Source organism: Bos grunniens, chromosome 2 (assembly GCF_055505025.1).
Source record: "Bos grunniens cultivar Pamir isolate PY7600 chromosome 2, Bosgru_T2T1.0, whole genome shotgun sequence".
In the NCBI taxonomy this organism is placed as follows: Eukaryota; Metazoa; Chordata; class Mammalia; order Artiodactyla; family Bovidae; genus Bos; species Bos grunniens.
The window spans coordinates 39,457,676-39,476,091 of NC_141166.1; the positions used below are offsets into that span (position 1 = coordinate 39,457,676).

At 36.3% G+C, this 18,416-nt stretch overlaps 1 protein-coding gene across 44 annotated transcripts in view; it reads right to left on the reverse strand.

The window, feature by feature from the left end:
* MAP2 (microtubule associated protein 2) overlaps positions 1-18,416 on the reverse strand; it is a 298,362-nt gene that overhangs the window by 208,478 nt on the left and 71,468 nt on the right. For 40 of the 44 annotated variants that reach the window (XM_086342896.1, XM_086342878.1, XM_086342775.1 and 37 more), the window contains one exon: positions 13,275-13,324. The exons of 1 other annotated variant lie outside the window; for it this stretch is intronic. The gene's annotated coding sequence lies outside the window, so the exon portion shown is untranslated. Of the gene's footprint in view, positions 1-808; positions 928-13,274; positions 13,325-18,416 lie in introns of all 44 variants that reach the window. 3 more of the 44 variants (XM_086342823.1, XM_086342567.1, XM_086342578.1) reach the window with 1 other exon arrangement.

Below are 18,416 nucleotides of genomic sequence, written 5' to 3' on the forward strand. Positions count from 1 at the left end.
GCTTCTTGCTCCAGGAGAAGGCGATGGCAGCCCACTCCAGTACTCTTGCCTGGAAAATCCCATGGACTGAGGAGCCTGGAGGCTGCAGTCCACGGGGTCACGAAGAGTTAGATAGGACTGAGCGACTTCCCTTTCACTTTTCACTTTCATGCATTGGAGAAGGAAATGGCAACCCACTCCGGTGTTCTTGCCTGGAGAATCCCAGGGACGGGGGAGCCTGGTGGGCTGCCGTCTATGGGGTCACACAGAGTTGGACACGACTGAAGTGACTTAGCAATAGCAATAGCAATAGCAAAAGCAATCTTGCTCCAAGTTGTAAAACTACTTCCCCTTATAAAGGTACTAGAAACCTCTCTCTCCACAGAAGAAAATCAATTAGCTAACACAGATGGTCATCCCAATTGCCAAGTAAATTCAGTCCTCTTACTAGAGGACTAGTTATTATTTATCTTGAAAGGTTCTATATGACAGGTTGTATTTGCTCAGCTATTTAGAAGGTTGAAATGTCTTCTGGTCTTTGCATTCTCTTAGTGGATTGCCTCTGGATGTTCATCACATTCTAATTTAATGCTTATTCATTAACAGGAGTGTTTTCTTTGTCTACTAACTTTGTGGAAAGGATTTCTAGGTTGGGAGAGGTTTTTGTTTTTAATTATATTTCCCCAACAATTTCAATTCCAATTAACCCTTCTCCCTGGAGTGGAGGCCTTTCAGATAATTTAACAAATAATTCAAATGGTGAAATTCCAAATTTCCGAAGTGAAATTTATTAAAGAGATAAAATATTTAATTTTACTCTTTCATTTACCTTTAACTGCAAACAAGCTTGGTAATATTCATTCCAAAATAAAACAAATCCAGACAGCATGAATGTCAGTTGGAACATTTGGCTCCCATGTGTCAAGATATTGGTGTTTATTTTTTCTTCTAAAAAATATAACATAAAACATAATTTTACTAACAGAAGCTTTTGGAACAGACCCTCATATTAATATTTCTCTGTGTAATTATTCTTTGTGCACAAAAAGAGCAGGAAAAAAATCTCATGGTGGATTAGATTCCTGCTCATAGTTTAAAAAAAAAGATATACATAAAAGTAGTTCAACAAATACTTTTTGAAAGAGAAAAATTGGAAGGTTGAGACAGAAGGGGAGATGGAAGAGGCAGAATCTTGGTCCAAAGTAAACTTGTCTTGCAACCTCTGTTCCAGGTCTAACCTTCTAGTCCTAGCCCCTTCTCTGTGCCTTGGCTTGGCTTCTGTAGACCCCTTTTAGGATAAGCCCTTCTTTTTCTAGCTCTCACATTCCACTGTATCTATTTAAATTGTTCACCTTTAAACCCAGCTGAACTTCCTTTTCTTATAAGGTCCTTGTGAATCACAATGAAGTACATCTTTTCTGGATCTCTCTAGAAAGTTATATCTGTACTTAGTATTTGATTGCATTGCCATGTATTAGCTGCTATTTATGTGTATTCATTTTTTCCCTTCCCTTAATTTAGACGACACGCTTAGACAACAAGCTACTGGAGAGCAAAGGAACCATTTTTGGTTCCTTTGGTAAATATAAAGAAGATGCAAGTCAATTACTTCGTTGTTCAACAAAGCAGTGTAGGAAACTCAGAAATGCAATGTTTTGTCATCACAGTGTACGGCAAAATGCCAGGGGGAGATATAAAAGTGTTTGAAATGTGATTTGATTTGTTTTTTCTTTCAGAAAGTTTTTTGAAGTAAATGGTTTCTCTTCGGATTAAACATAGTATCTTCGCCACTGCTATGTCATGCTTAGATCAGAGATATTTTTTACCAGTTCATTATTTATTTTTTCTTTCAGAAAGTTTTTTGAGGTAAATGGTTGCAAGACAAGTTTACTTTGGACCAAGATTCTGCCTTTCCATCTCCCCTTCTGTCTCAACCTTCCAATTTTTCTCTTTCAAAAAGTATTTGTTGAACTACTTTTATGTATATCCATTTTTTTTTAAACTATGAGCAGGAATCTAATCCATCATGAGATTTTTTTTCCTGCTCTTTTGTGCACAAAGAATAACTACACAGAGAAATATTATATTCACGTAAAGGTAAAGAGCTTTTTATATTTTCTAAACACAAAGTTAAAACAACTTTTTCCAGTTGGTCTCTTTGTTCTTCTGCAACTAAGCCCCACCTGTGTGTGTGTGTGTGTGTGTGTGTGTGTGTGTGTGTGTGTGTTGGTCGCTTTAGTCATATTCAACTCTTTGCGACCCGATGGATTGTAGCCTGCCAGCCTCTTCTGTCTCACTGGATTTTCCTGGCAAGAATACTGGAGTGGGTTGCCATTTCCTCCTCCAGGGGATCTTCCCAATCCAGGGATCAAACCCGCATCTCCTTCCCGTCTCCTGCACTGCAGGCAGATTCTTTACCACCGAGCCACCAGGGAAGCCACTGAGAACCTTAGTAGTAACCAACAAGAAAGTTTATAAAAACTGCTCAGACATGGGAAAATCAGAAAATTAACCAATTTCTAACTTCTAAAAAATCAGAACATTAACAAATTTCTGATTTCTAAAAAATCAGAAAATTAATAAAATTCAGCCCCTATAACATAAAAGAAAAACAAAAGAAAAAGAGCAATTCCAGGTATGTCAGATGAGTAGAATTATGTTTGAAAGAGTGAAATATTAGTTCTTTAGGTAACTCCTCAGTGAGGAGGGTGGCGGTGGTATATTTATAGTTGATGGATGATTATTTAAGAGATGTTTTAAAGTAACTTCAGTAATTATTAAGTAACATGGATTTTTTTTTTTATGTTAGGAAATACCTGTAGGAAATAGAAGAAAAGCTGATGACTTTCCACTGGAACATCTATATGATATCCTAGGCTGAATGCTGCTGCTGCTGCTAAGTTGCTTCAGTTGTGTCCGACTCTGTGCGACCCCATAGACGGCAGCCCACTAGGCTCCTCTGTCCCTGGGATTCTCCAGGCAAGAATACTGGAGTGGGTTGCCATTTCCTTCTCCAATGCATAAAAGTGAAAAGTGAAAGTGAAGTCGCTCAGTTGTGCCCGACTCTTAGTGACCCCATGGACTGCAGCCCACCAGGCTCCTCCGTCCATGGGATTTTCCAGGCAAGAGTACTGGAGTGGGTTGCCATTGCTTCTCTGCCTAGGCTGAATATATAAGTACAATTTCTCAAACTCATTTCACTTAGGCTACATGGCTTGTACATGCCTCAAATGTACTACTAATAGAAGAGATTTACATCTTCATTTCCAAATAGTTAAAAGAGTTAGATAACCCCAAAAGGCAAATATTATTATGTGATATTAATGCCAGATGGCCTGTTAGATCTCTGAGTCCCTAAAAGAGATGAAATTTAAAGTGTTGGGACTATAAAGTTGCCAACCAAGTTAAACATCTTACTCAGTGACCTACTTTTTCCATATTTCCAAACTTATCTAAAATTCTTAAACAATGAAAAAAACTTAGAAATAAAAAGAACAAATCACAATTAGAGAAGGGAATTCTTATGTTACTTTCCCTAATGATTTCAGAAATGAGCTCCCCCCTTCCCTCCATGGACGCATACATGGTTTCTATTCCTTTTGTCTAATTTAATCTCCTTTATGGAACTGATAATTCTTTATGGCTGCCTAAGGACCCCTTAAAGATGCCAGTATAGGTTTTTTGTTTCAAGTGGACTAATTCATTATAAAACTTTCCTCTTGTACCTAGAGAGCTACTTTTGGCAAGGCACTAACACGTGACAATAAATTTAAGGACAAGGCTGAAAAAGTTTTTCCACTCTATATGTAAAATATTTTCAGGCAAAAGATATCAAGTTCACTCTCATTTATCTTTCTGAATATGAATATCTTATAAATAAAGGCACTACTGAATAGTATTCACACACATATACCATAAGCAAGTAATTACATTTGGGTAAATATGTAGTTTTCTACTTATTTTTATCCCTCCAGAAGACTGATTAAGAACTATTAATATTACATTTCACAGAGGAATTTTTCTGCCCCCCTGGTGGTTCAGCAGCAAAGAATCTGCCTGCAATGTAGGAGATGTGGGTCCAATCCCTGGGTCAGGAAGATCCCCTGGAGAAGGAAATGGCAACCCACTTCTCCAGGGGATTGCCTGGGAAATCCCATAGACAGAGGAGCCTGACGGGCTACAGTCCATGGGGTCACAAAAGAGTCGGACATGACTTAGCTTCTAAAAACAACAACAACAAAAAAACATTTCACAGAGGAAGAGTCTATTATAAAAATTGTGTCTGATTTAGTGACTATCTCTATTCATAAAATGAAGATGATAGTACTTAAAGTTTCAAATATCTATTTATTCTAAAAGTTAGCTTTCTCTATATTTGAATTATAAACTTTATTCAACAAATATACAACTTTTACTGGAAGACAGAAAGAAGAGAGGGCAAAAAGGAGAGAAAAAGAGAGAGAGGGTAGATATTCAAGTATAGACAGATGTATGTGTATAATATAGTAAGGATTTTTTTTTTATTCAGCTCTTCAAACCTATTTTAAATAAATTTAAATAGTAGAAAGAAAAGTCAACAAAGTCTCTAAAGCAACATAAGTTGATGGTCACAAGATATTGAATAATATGGACTGAAACCAAATCTACTTTGGTTTATTAGCACAAAATGATTTTCCAACTAGCATTTTTACATTGCTAAATAATTAGACAGAATAAGCTCAGAAAAGGCAGACAATTTTATCTGCTTTAACAGTAATGGCCTATAAAGTATGCCCAAAAGCAAAGCCCTTGTGCTGTTCATTGGCAAAACCGTCCAACATTAGCATGCATATCCATGTATCTATCTAATGTATATGTATTATCCCTTTTTCTATTATATGTATATCCCTTTTTCTGCTATGATGATTTTTCTATCCTTGGATGAATAACTGATGAAATTTAGTAAGTCTCATGTAGATTTATAGAAGTTGAGGAACAAAAAAGCATATCCGTTTTTAATAATATAAAGTTCTTACTTTGCAACAAGTAGGCCATAAAAGAAATAGAAGATTTCTAAATGAATGGACTCCTTCTTACAAATGTACTTCTTATGTTTTTAAATTCTCCAAACTGCCTTAATAAGATAGGCCCAAATAAAGTCATGATATTCTTTAAAGAAATAAATGGTCTGCAAAAAGACCAGCTGTACCATTTTTTGGAATGGCATTCATTCAGATGAATTCAGGAAAGAATAAAAATCAGCTGGCCCATGACTTAAATCCACAGGATTGATTTCCTAAGTATGAGGTTTGTATAAAAACATATCCAAGGGGTTGTCTGTTATAGTCATTACTTCCCTGGTGGCTCAGACGGTAAAGCGTCTGTCTACAATGCGGGAGATCCAGGTTTGAGCCCTGGGTTGGGAAGATCCCCTGGAGAAGGAAATGGCAATCCACTCCAGTACTATTGCCTGGAAAATCCCATGGACAGAGGAGCCTTGTAGGCTATAGTCTATGGGGTCGCAAAGAGTCGGACACGACTGAGTGACTTCACTTTCACTTTTCATATTTAGCTAAGACAAAAAGAATCAGCTAGAATATTGTTTTTCTCATGTGGGAAAAAAGTATCTGTTATTTGTTATTTAATATATTTCCAATGGGTTGTGTTTTCCTATTTGTCCTCTGGGGCATCAATAAGCCTATTTCCTCGGTATGTTAAGACTCTGTCAAAAAACAAAAGAACAATTCTGGAAAAACATATTCCTGAGGTATTTCACTGGCTCACATGAGGAGATTGAAAGGTTGACAGCAAGTTTACCTCTCACCCCCAGCCCCCCTCCTCCCTACCTCTCCCATTCCAAATCATGTCATGAAGCTTATTTGTTGATTGTCACGTTTGTAACAGGAAAGGATTACTTTTAATAAAAAAGGAGAAAATAAGTACTTATGATGCTTCAGATTTCAGAAAGCTGCACAAAAGAAAGCAAATTCTCCAACGACTAACTGGCCCTTCCAGTCTATCAGCTTTGTATCTCTCCTTAAAAAGGTAAAGAAATAATTAGGCATTCTACAAATCTTTCCAGAACTTCAAATTCACTTTATCACATATCAATATAATAACTAGAATTCCAAATATGTTTTCATCCGTAAGTATATTATATTATGCTCAATGTAGGAATAAAGTAGAAAGACAAAGCAATCACCCTTCTCATACCTTTACTTTTTAAAAATTCCCCAAATTGAACCAAGTAATTATTTCTGCTTCAAATATCTTTTGTGTGATGTGTTTAAAGTCCTTGCTTTTTTGCTCAACTCCCTATCACCAAGAGAAAGAATACAGTAGGTAATAATTATTATAACACATCTGCTGCTGCTAAGTCGCTTCAGTCGTGTCCGATTCTGTGTGACCCCAGAGATGGCAGCCCACCAGGCTCCCCTGTCCCTGGGATTCTCCAGGAAAGAACACTGGATTGGGTTGCCATTTCCTTCTCCAATATCTACACACATATGAATATATAAATGGGTTTCCCTGCCCATTTATATAAGGAAGGATATAAGTGGTAAGGAATCCACCTGCCAATGAAGGAGATGCCAGTTCCATCTCTGAGTTGGGAAGACCCCCTGGAGAAGGAAATGGCAACCCACTTCAGTATTCTTGCCTGGGAAATCCTATGGACAGAGAAGCCTGGTGAACTACAGTTCACAGGGTTGCAAAGGAATCGGACACAACTTGGCAACTAAATAACAACTACACACATACACATACACATATATGTAGCTTACAAATATGTAATAAAACTGTTAATTTTTGCTTCTATACTTTACAATTCGTTCAATAAGCATTTTCAGGACGTCCACTCCTACAAGGCCCTACCACAACAGAAGGCACAGAGAGAAGACCCCAGATTCTGAGTTGCTAGGGAAGATAAGACATATCTGGAAATAATCATAACATATAATATAAAGAAACAAGGGTGAATGCTATAAGAGACGTGTGAACCATCATGAAGCAAGTTAGAAGGTAAACAGACTAAGATAAAAGCCACTACATAGTGGCTGACTATGTAGCTGGTCAAAGGCTTGTTTGTCTTGACTCTGGAAAGCAAACCACTGCAGCTTACTAGTAAGACACAAGGGTATCCTGAAAATATTAGCATTTTATACACTGGTTTTTTTTAAGTGAAAGTCTGCTTAATTGTAAAATATGGTGCTTAGTTGGTTAACAGTATCTTTAATAAAAGAGATAATACCACTCAGTAGAGCATATAGAAATTACTTTTTGATCAGTTCAAAAACAAAATATTTATATTCTGGCCTCTTCTATTTTATATTTTATTTTATGCAATAATTTAATGATCTTTATTGGTTTTATTCCATCTTGGGAGAAATACCAGAAGGTATTACTCAAGTAAAAACTATGAAAAGAAAAGAACTTTGATAGAGAATTTAAAAATGACTTGAAATCGTCCCTATTTAAGGTCCATAAGTATGCGTTATCTCATTTAATCCTTAAATGAAGTCTAAGTTATTTTTATTCTAGCTTTAAAGATAAAATAATAAAGTCAGACAACTTTTCTACAAGGCATAAGAATTCAAGTCAGAGGGATGAACTAGAATAAGAGGAGAGATCCAGGGCTGGGCAGAAATAATGAGATATTGAAAATAATCTGAATACTCAACAATGAGTAAATGGTAAAAAGAATTATGGAATAGGATAAAATATTACACAGTCATTAAAACTGCATTTTCAAGAAATCAGGAGTAACTGGATACAAAGTTTAACTTCAATTTTGTGAAAATAAGTCAAAATCTGGAGGGTAATACACCAAAATACTGGTCGCGGTATAATAAAAAAGAAAACAAATTTAAAAAATGAACTCACCTTGTTTTAAATGGTAAAAAATGTGGTGTAAAGTGTTTTTAAGAATCAGTATCAAGCTTGACTTTATAGTTTCCAAACTTTACTCTGATTCTCCTTTGTAATAACTTGAAATTTAATGTTTTTCAATCTAAATTCAGTAATACTATATTTCATAGAATCTAAGATACAACCCACTGTAAGACACACTTTGTTGACACCTAGAAAGAAAAAAAAATTGCCAATTTAACTATGGTAGTTTTTTTATTTTACATAGTTTAATGTAAAAATGTGTATCTTAGAGTTGATGAAATACTTTATGGACATTTAAAATTTTTTATTGAGGTATAATTGACATACAACATTATATTAGTTTCAGGTATACAACATGATTTGATATTTGTATATATTGTGAAATGTTCACCACACTAAGACTAGTTAACATTCATCACCATATACAGTTACATAATTTTTTTCACTGTAAGAATTTTTAAGATCTAGTCTTTTAGCAACTTTCAAATGTGCAATATAGTATTATTAACAGTAGTCTCCATGCTGTACATTACATCCTACAAATTATTTTATAACTGGAAGACTGTGAATTTTGACTCTCGTCTATATCTCCTTTATCCATTTATCCACTGATGGACATTTAGGCTGTTTCCATATCTTGGCTATTGTAAATAAGGCTGCGATAAACATGGGTGTGTATATTTTTTTTCAAATTAGTGTTTTCACTTTCCTCAAATAAATAGTCAGAAATGCTAGATGATATGACAACTCTATTTTAAATTTTTGAGGAACCTCCATGCTGCTTTCCATAGTAGCTGCACAAATTTACATTCCCACCAACAGTGCACAAGGATTCGCTTTGCTCCACCTCCTCTCCAACAGTTATTACTTGTCTTTTTGATAATAACCATTTTAGCAAGTACGAAGTGATATTTCACTGTGGTTTTGATTTGCATTTTCCTGATGATGATGACGCTGTGAAAGTGCTGCACTCAATATGCCAGCAAATATGGAAAACTCAGCAGTGGCCACAGGACGGGAAAAGGTCAGTTTTCATTCCAATCCCAAAGAAAGGCAATGCCAAAGAATGCTCAAACTACTGCATAATTGCACTCATCTCACATGCTAGTAAAGTAATGCTTAAAATTCTCCAAGCCAGGCTACGTGAAGCATGAACTTCCAGATGTTCAAGCTGGTTTTAGCAAAGGCAGAGGAACCAGCGATCAAATTGCAAACATCCAATGGATCATCGAAAAAGCAAGAGAGTTCCAGAAAACATCTATTTCTGCTTTATTGACTAAGCCAAAGCCTTTGACTGTGTGGATCACAATAAACTGTAGAAAATTCTGAAAGAGATGGGAATACCAGACCACCTGACCTGCCTCTTGAGAAATCTGTATGCAGGTCAGGAAGCAACAGTTAGAACTGGATATGGAACAACAGACTGGTTCCAAATAGGAAAAGGAGTACGTCAAGGCTGTATATTGTCACCCTGCTTATTTAACTTCTATGCAGAGTACATCATGAGAAACACTGGGCTGGACGAAGCACAAGCTGGAATCAATATTTCCGGGAGAAATATCAATAACCTCAGATATGCAGATGACATCACCCTTATGGCAGAAAGTAAAGAACTAAAGAGCTTCTTGATGAAAGTGAAAGAGGAGAGTGAAAAAGTGGGCTTAAAGCTCAACATTCAGAAAACTAAGATCATGGCATCCAGTCCCATCACTTCATGGCAGATAGATGGGGAAACAGTGAAAACAGTGGCTGACTTTATTTTTTGGGACTCCAAAATCACTGCAGATGGTGATTGCAGCAATGAAATTAAAAGACACTTACTCCTTGGAAGGAAAGTTATGACCAACCTAGACAGCATATTAAAAAGCAGAGACATTACTTTGCCAACAAAGGTCCGTCTAGTCAAGGCTATGGTTTTTCCAGTGGTCATATATGGATGTGAGAGTTGGACTATAAAGAAAGCTGAGCACCAAAGAATTGATGCTTTTGAACTGTGGTGTTGGAGAAGACTCTTGAGAGTCCCTTGGACTGCAAGGAGATTCAACCAGTCCATCCTAAAGGAAGTCAGTCCTGAAGTTCATTGGAAGGACTGATGTTGAAGCTGAAACTCCAATACTTTGGCCACCTGATGTGAAGAGCTGATTCACTGGAAAAGACTCTGATGCTGGGAGGGACTGGGGGCAGGAGGAGAGGGGGACAACAGAGGATGAGATGGTTGGATGGCATCTGACTCAATGGACATGGGTTTGGGTGGACTCCGGGAGTTGGTGATGGACAGGGACGCCTGGCGTGCTGCATTTCATGAGGTCACAAAGAGTAGGACACAACTGAGTGAATGCACTGAACTGAACTGATGATTAGTGACACTGAGCATCTTTTCATATACCTGCTGGTCATCTGTATGTCTGCTTTGGAAAAATGTCTATTATATCCTCTTCCTAGTTTTAAATCAGAGTGTTTGTTTTTTGCTATTGATTTATATGTGTTTCATATATATTTTGGAGAAGGCAATGGCACCCCACTCCAGTGTTCTTGCCTGGAGAATCCCAGGGACGGGGGAGCCGGGTGGGCTGCTGTCTATGGGGTCGCACAGAGTTGGACAAGACTGAAGTGACTTAGCAGCAGCATATATATTTTGGATATTTGCATTTTACAAGACATATGTTTTGTAAACATTTTCTCCCATCCAGGAGGTTGCCTTTTCATTTTGTTCATGGTTTCCTTTACTGTGCAGAAATATAAGCACAGTTCTGATATTCTACTTTAAATACAGCTATTTATAACTTTGAGCTTCCCTGATAGCTCAGTTGGTAAAGAATCCACTTGCTTTTATCTAGCAATACTAGTCATTTTACTCCATTAATATTATAGAAAAGGAAGCTTTTCTATGAGGGAAACTTCTTTTATCCTGAAGCAAAAGAACCTAGCTCTAGTTAAGAAAAGAATAATAATTTTCATTATATATTATAGTTTGTGTTGAGAATCTGGCTGTTTCTGGTGAATTGATGTATCCTTCAGAAGGTTTGTTACATCTAGCTACTTTTCCAAAACATAATTTAGATAATTAATTATCAAATTTAATTTAAATATCTTTTCATTCTCAGCTGGAAAGAGAAAAAAATACAATATATTCAATTGGAAAGAGTTTGTAATATGAGAGATTTAAATATGCTTCCATTTCTATGAACACTGTATATTTTAATCAATATATTTATTTTGGAGTATGTAAGTCATCCTGCGGAGAAGGCAATGGCACCCCACTCCAGTACTCTTGCCTGGAAAATCCCATGGATGGAGGAGCCCGGTGGGCTGCAGTCCATGGGGTTGCTAAGAGTCGGACACGACTGAGCGACTTCACTTTCACTTTTCACTTTTCATGCATTGGAGAAGGAAATGGCAACCCACTCCAATGTTCTTGCCTGGAGAATCCCAGGGACGGGGGAGCCTGGTGGGCTGCCGTCTGTGGGGTCGCACAGAGTCGGACATGACTGAAGTGACTTAGCAGCAGTAGCAAGTCATCCTGACTTTTCACACTTAGACCAAACACATTTAAATTATGCTCACACTCCCACAAAAGAAATTCTCCATACATAAAATAAATACAGGATCAGATTTTAAAAGTTTTTGTGTATTACTCTTATAGTTATTTACTTTTCTATTTAACAAAATTTTTTTCTTTTCCTTTTACATGTCTCTTTTCAGTTTTTTGTTCCTTTCTGAAGAGTAGCCAAAATGAAATGAGATTTCAGGTTGTGATGTTGACCATACCAACCACAAACAAAAATCCAAAAGGAAGAGAACAAAATACAATTTACTTTTAATTAAAATTTAAAAGCAACACTTCATATTCAACCTTGTGCATTGAAAATATTCCTGATTAAAAGATTTATACTTTGCAAAAATCTCATTCTAGCTCTTATTTTTTTACTGGCAAATGAGTAGAAGCTAGCAGGGAAAGAAGAGTAGCAAAAAGTCTTACAAGCATTCCATGTTTAAACATGTGCAAGTTTACATAGAACATGCTCAGGAGTGACTATGAAAGAAATCAGCCTAAATGTCCTCAATAAGTTCAACTCCAAATTATACGAACACAAAATGAAACAAATGCAGGTTACAAATTTAACTCTCACTTTTATACACATGTCCCTTTTTCTCCTTATTTAGTTGCCAATTATCAGTAGGCATGATTCCAACATATCTTATTTGCTACAGTCTATCCAGATTTCAAGGATAAGAAAGCACAATTTGTACATGAAAAGGAAAAATAATAATCGTGTGTGTGTGTGTGTGTATACACACGTGCACATGCATGTGAGACAGATGTGTTGGGGGTGGAAGAATGAGGTCAAAATGGGGCCAGAAAAGGTAACATATTTACTGTGTGCCGGCTATGTGTTGCCCGTGCCTGCTAAGTTGCTTCAGTCGTGCCCAGCTCTGTGAGACCCTATGGACTGTAGCCCATCAGGCTCCTCTGTCCCTGGGATTCTCTAGGAAAAAATACTGGAGTGGAATGCCATGCCTTCCTTCAGGGGATCTTCCCAACCCAGGGACTGAACCTGAGTGTCTTATGTCTCCTGCGTTGGCAGGAGGGTTCTTTACCACTAGAGCCATCCAGACACTGCAATTTGAAGGCTAAATACCTGATTAATATAAGCACAAAGGAAAAGTCAATGTTTTTCTTTCTGTTAAATTATTAACCAAAAACCTATACAAAAAGTTTAGCAACATCTGGCATTTTGCTCTTTTATTAGCAACAAAAGCAGTTATTTTATTCAGAGTTTAGTTTTTTTTTTTAAACTATGAATACATGTTCTAGAGAAGAAAGGAGGAGGGAATAAATGAAATTCTAAGCCTATTTATGTCAGTGCCCTCTAAGGCTCTGTTATTATTCTAAACTCCATTAAGCTAGTTTTGAGTCTCCCCTAAAACCAATTAACAAGGAAACAGAGCAAAAGAATGGCATCTTAAAACTCCGCTAATTAACTGAAATATGCAATTAATGAGCAATTTTTCAGCTCTACCATGCTTAGGAAATGTGGCTACCCAACTGTGGGCTTCAAAAGTATTACCCTGCAAACTCAGAAAGCTGACCATTCTTTAAAACACTAGCCACGTTGCAAAGAAATCATACTTTTGATATGTTTATTAAATGAATGACTTAAATTTGAATCTTTTTCTTTAATCAAAATTCTGCAAGTAAGGCAGGTAAAAGAAATAAAACTTGATACTCAAAGAAATACTAACAAAGAAAACAAACACTGTTCAGGAAAACATGTCTGCAAACCTGGAATGTATCCAGTTCTCACCAAGTTACAAATTTCTTACCACAACCTGCAAAAGTACTCTGACCCAACTCTACAAAGGCTCATCAAGCCTCTATTTTATTTCAGTTTATTCAGAATTTAATATATAAACACATCACCAACCTTAATTCCAGCTAGCAGTCACAAGACAGGTTGGATCAGATCAATAAAATCTGAAAGATAAACAGAAAAACATACCATAAATTAAATCAATTGAAAGATTTAGTCTTTTACTTTAATAAAAAGAGAAGATGAAGTTATTTGAATCCTCACACAAAATTTACTGGCTGACAATACATCCACATCCATTTACAAGGGCATTACGTAGTTATGAAACTTTAAACTGATATATCTTCTAGATTTTATTTAAAAACATGTATTAGATGTGCAAATTATATCCTATTCTATTTCCAGCAGTTTCTATTAAAATAGAAATGCTTATGCTTATAATCTAAAATTTCAAGCATAAATATTTTTTAAACAAATTCTGTACTGAAAATACTACCACTTATCTTGAAAGATGTTTAACTAAAAATAATAAAACTGATGCATTCAATCCTTAATCTAACTTAACATCCACAGACAGTTTGCAGATTAAAAGTGCAGGATCAACAATCTGTTTGACTGCTGCAGTCCATGGGATTGCAAAGAGTTAGACACAACTGAGCAACTGAACAACACGACAATCTGTTAAAAGGCAACAAAAGTCTAATAAGACGATTCCAATAGCAACCTAGCCATCTTCTCATTATTTTCTTACACCTAAATCTTGCCACCAAATCATGCTGAGAAGTGTGTTGTCAAGTGGAAGGAACGAGAAAGTAAACCAAGGACAAAAGCAAACCCAACTTTTATTCCAAAAGTCAGCCTGCATTTTGAACACTTAGTAGAAAAAATGACTTTACGATGACAGAGTGGGATTCTTGGCTTGCAGCAGGGAGCATCCTTGGATAAATCTCCAATTAAAAAAAAAATAATCGTTAGGTTCTAGAAGTGTGTTTGTGATTGGTTAGAAGTTCGAATATGTTCCACGTGGTATTGTTAGAAATGGTTCATTATTAGACTCAGAGGTTAAGTCCAAAAGATAATTAACCTAAAATCATGATTATTTAATGAAAAGAATAGTCTAAAGTAATACTCATATATTTAAGATAATATTTTAATTAGCTTGACTGTAGTAATCACTTTACTATGTATATGTATATCAAATCATGTTGTAAACCTTTAATATATACAATTTTATTTAAAAATATAAAAGAAATACTAGTAAAAAATGATTGAAAATGAAATTCTTTTTTAAAAAACTTGTTATTTTATATTGGGGTATAGCCAATTAACAATGTTATGATAGTTTCAGGTGAACAGTGAAGGAACTCAGCTTCGCTCAGTTCAATTCAGTTGCTCTGTTGTTTCCGCCTCTTTGCAACCCCACGGACTGCAGCACACCAGGCTTTCCTGTCCATCACCAACTCCCGGAGCTTGCTCAAATTAATGTCTATCAAATTGGTAATGCTGTACAACCATCTCATCCTCTGTCATTCCCTTCCCCTCCTGCCTTCAATCTTTCCCACATCAGGGTCTTTTCAAATGAGTCAGCTCTATGCATCAGGTGGCCAAAGTATTGGAACTTCAGCTTCAGCATCAGTCCTTCCAATGAATATTCAGCACTGATTTCCTTTAGGATTGTCTGGTTTGAGCTCCTTGCTGTCCAACGGACTCTCAAGAGTCTTCTACAACACCACAGTTCAAAAGTATCAATTCTTCAGCACTCAGCTTTCCTTCCCATTCAATGACGCCATAGCTTTTCAAAGTTCAGTTTTTGTTGTGTTTTTTTATTTTATTTTATTTTATTTAACTTTACAATATTGTATTGGTTTTGCCATATATCAAAATGAATCTGCCACAGGTATACATGTGTTCCCCATCCTGAACCCTCCTCCCTCCTGCCTCCCCATACCATCCCTCTGGGTCGTCCCAGCGCACCAGCCCCAAGCATCCAGTATCGTGCATCGAACCTGGACTGGCGACTCATTTCATATATGATATTATACATATTTCAATGCCATTCTCCCAAATCATTCCACCCTCTCCCTCTCCCACAGAGTCCAAAAGACTGTTCTATACATCAGTGTCTCTTTTGCTGTCTCGTACACCGGGTTATTGTTACCATCTTTCTAAATTCCATATATATGCGTTAATATACTGTATTGGTGTTTTTCTTTCTGGCTTACTTCACTCTGTATAATCGGCTCCAGTTTCATCCACCTCATTAGAACTGATTCAAATGTATTCTTTTTAATGGCTGAGTAATACTCCATTGTGTATATGTACCACAGCTTTCTTATCCATTCATCTGTTGATGGACATCTAGGTTGCTTCCATGTCCTGGCTATTATAAACAGTGCTGCAATGAACATTGGGGTACATGTGTCTCCCTTCTGGTTTCCTCAGTGTGTATGCCTAGCAGTGGGATTTCTGGATCATAAGGCAGTTCTATTTCCAGTTTTTTAAGGAATCTCCACACTGTTCTCCATAGTGGCTGTACTAGTTTGCATTCCCACCAACAGTGTAAGAGGGTTCCCTTTTCTCCACACCCTCTCCAGCATTTATTGCTTGTGGACTTTAGGATCGCAGCCATTCTGACTGGCATGAAATGGTACCTCACAGTGGTTTTGATTTGCATTTCTCTGATAATGAATGATGTTGAGCATCTTTTCATGTGTTTGTTAGCCATCTGTATGTCTTCTTTGGAGAAATGTCTATTTAGTTCTTTGGCCCATTTTTTGATTGGGTCATTTATTTTTCTGGAATTGAGCTGTAGGAGTTGCTTGTATATTTTTGAGATTAGTTGTTTGTCTGTTGCTTCATTTGCTATTATTTTCTCCCATTCTGAAGGCTGTCTTTTCACCTTGCTTATAGTTTCCTTTGTTGTGCAGAAGCTTTTAAGTTTAATTAGGTCCCATTTGTTTACTTTTGCTTTTATTTCCAATATTCTGGAAGGTGGGTCATAGAGGATCCTGCTGTGATGTATGTCAGAGAGTGTTTTGCCTATGTTCTCCTCTAGGAGTTTTATAGTTTCTGGTCTTACATTTAGATCTTTAATCCATTTTGAGTTTATTTTTGTGTATGGTGTTAGAAAGTGTTCTAGTTTCATTCTTTTACAAGTGGTTGGCCAGTTTTCCCAGCACCATTTGTTAAAGAGATTGTCTTTAATCTATTGTATATTCTTGCCTCCTTTGTCAAAGATAAGGTGTCCATATGTGTGTGGATTTATCTCTGGGCTTTCTATTTTGTTCCATTGATCTATATTTCTGTCTTTGTGCCAGTACCATTCTGTCTTGATGATTGTGGCTTTGTAGTAGAGCCTGAAGTCAGGCAGGTTGATTCCTCCAGTTCCATTCTTCTTTCTCAAGATCGCTTTGGCTATTCAAGGTTTTATGTATTTCCATACAAATTGTGAAATTATTTGTTCTAGCTGTGTGAAGAATATCGTTGGTAGCTTGATAGGGATTGCATTGAATCTATAAATTGCTTTGGGTAGTATACGCATTTTCACTATATTGATTCTTCCAATCCATGAACATGGTATATTTCTCCATCTATTAGTGTCCTCTTTGATTTCTTTCACCAGTGTTTTATAGTTTTCTATATATAGGTCTTTAGTTTCTTTAGGTAGATATATTCCTAAGTATTTTATTCTTTTCGTTGCAATGGTGAATGGAATTATTTCCTTAATTTCTCTATTTTCTCATTATTAGTGTATAGGAATGCAAGGGATTTCTGTGTGTTGATTTTATATCCTGCAACTTTACTGTAGTCATTGATTAGTTCTAGTAACTTTCTGGTGGAGTCTTTAGGGTTTTCTATGTAGAGGATCATGTCATTTGCAAACAGTGAGAGTTTTACTTCTTCTTTTCCAATTTGGATTCCTTTTATTTCTTTTTCTGCTCTGATTGCTGTGGCCAAAACTTCCAAAACTATGTTGAATAGTAATGGTGAAAGTGGGCACCCTTGTCTTGTTCCTGACTTTAAAGGAAATGCTTTCAATTTTTCACCATTGAGTATGTTTGCTGTGGGTTTGTCATATATAGCTTTTATTATGTTGAGGTATGTTCCTTCTATTCCTGCTTTCTGGAGAGTTTTTATCATAAATGGGTGTTGAATTTTGTCAAAGGCTTTCTCTGCATCTATTGAGATAATCATATGGTTTTTATTTTTCAATTTGTTAATGTGGTGTATTACATTGATCGATTTGCGGATATTGAAGAATCCTTGCATCCCTGGGATAAAGCCCACTTGGTCATGGTGTATGATCTTTTTAATATGTTGTTGGATTCTGATTGCTAGAATTTTGTTAAGGCGTTTTGCATCTATGTTCATCAGTGATATTGGCCTGTAGTTTTCTTTTTTTGTGGCATCTTTGTCAGGTTTTGGTATTAGGGTGATGGTGGCCTCATAGAATGAGTTTGGAAGTTTACCTTCCTCTGCAATTTTCTGGAAGAGTTTGAGTAGGATAGGTATTAGCTCTTCTCTAAATTTTTGGTAGAATTCAGCTGTGAAGCCATCTGGACCTGGGCTTTTGTTTGCTGGAAGATTTCTGATTACAGTTTCAATTTCCATGCTTGTGTTGGGTCTGTTAAGATTTTCTATTTCTTTCTGGTCCAGTTTTGGAAAGTTGTACTTTTTTAAGAATTGTCCATTTCTTCCACGTTGTCCATTTTATTGGCATATAATTGTTGATAGTAGTCTCTTATGATCCTTTGTATTTCTGTGTTGTCTGTTGTGATGTCTCCATTTTCATTTCTAATTTTATTGATTTGATTTTTCTCCCATTGTTTCTTGATGAGTCTGGCTAATGGTTTGTCAATTTTATTTATCCTTTCAAAGAACCAGCTTTTGGCTTTGTTGATTTTTGCTATGGTCTCTTTTGTTTCTTTTGCATTTATTTCTGCCCTAATTTTTAAGATTTGTTTCCTTCTACTAACCCTGGGGTTCTTCATTTCCATATGGAGGCTGCACAACACGCTGCTGAATAACCAACAAATCACAGAATAAATCAAAAAAGAAATCAAAATTTGCATAGAAACGAATGAAAATGAAAACACAACAACCCAAAACCTGTGGGACACTGTAAAAGCAGTCCAAAAGCAGTCCTAAGGGGAAAGTTCATAGCAATACAGGCATACCTCAAGAAACAAGAAAAAAGTCAAATAAATAATCTAACTCTACACCCAAAGTTCAGTTTTTTACAGTGTTTGTGGTATA